Consider the following 1,247-nt stretch of genomic DNA (forward strand, 5'->3'; position numbering starts at 1 on the left):
AACACTAGCAACTACAACTGCTGGACAAACAACGGCAGCACCAACAACAGCAGCTCCTACGACATCAGCCCCTACAACCGCCGGAGCAACAACAGCGGCACTTACAACAGCAGCACCAACAACAGCCGCACCTACAACAGCACTAACAACAACAGCAGGCCCTACAACAGCAGCCCTTACAACATCAGCACTTACTACAGCAGCACCAACAACAGTTGCATCTACAACTGCCGCATCAACAACAGCCGCATCAACAACAGCCGCATCTACAACAGCGGCACCTGCAACAACCGCATCTACAACTGCTTCACCAACAACGGCAGCCCCAACAACAGCAGCAACAACAACAGCAGCACCTACTACAGCTGCAGCTACAACAACAGCACCTACAACTGCTACACCAACAGCGGCAGCACTAACAACAGCAACGACAACAACAGCAGCTCCTACGACGGCAGCCCCTACAACTGCTGCACCAACGACAGCAGCACCAACAACAGTTGCATCTACAACTGCTGCATCAACAACAGCTGCAACAACAACAGCGCCACCTACAACAGTTGCACCTACAACTGCCGCATCAACAACAGCCGCACCTACAACAGCAGCACCAACAACAGCCGCACCTACCACTGCCGCACCAACAACCGCCGCACCTACAACAGCCGCCACTACGACAGCAGCACCTACAACTGCCACACCAACAACAGCAGCCCCTACTACTGCAGCACCAACAACAACAGCACCAACAACAGCCGCATCTACAATGGCAGCATCAACAACAGCAGCTCTTACATCAGCTGCCCCTACTACTGCAGCACCAACAACAACAGCACCAACAACAGCCGCATCTACAACGGCAGCATCAACAACAGCTGCACCTACGACAGCTGCAGCTACAACACTAGCAACTACAACTGCTGGACCAACAACGGCAGCACCAACAACAGCAGCTCCTACGACATCAGCCCCTACAACTGCCGCATCAACAACAGCAGCACTTACAACAGCAGCACCAACAACAGCCGCACCAACAACAGCACTACCAACAACAGCAGCCCCTACAACAGCAGCCCTAACAACATCAGCACTTACTACAGCAGCACCAACAACAGTTGCATCTACAACTGCCGCATCAACAACAGCCGCATCAACAACAGCCGCATCTACGACAGTAGCACCTACAACAGCAGCATCTACAACAGCTGCACCTACGACAGCTGCAGCTACAACACTAGCAACTACAA

This window comes from Etheostoma cragini, chromosome 19 (genome assembly GCF_013103735.1).
Source record: "Etheostoma cragini isolate CJK2018 chromosome 19, CSU_Ecrag_1.0, whole genome shotgun sequence".
Lineage (NCBI taxonomy): Eukaryota > Metazoa > Chordata > Actinopteri > Perciformes > Percidae > Etheostoma > Etheostoma cragini.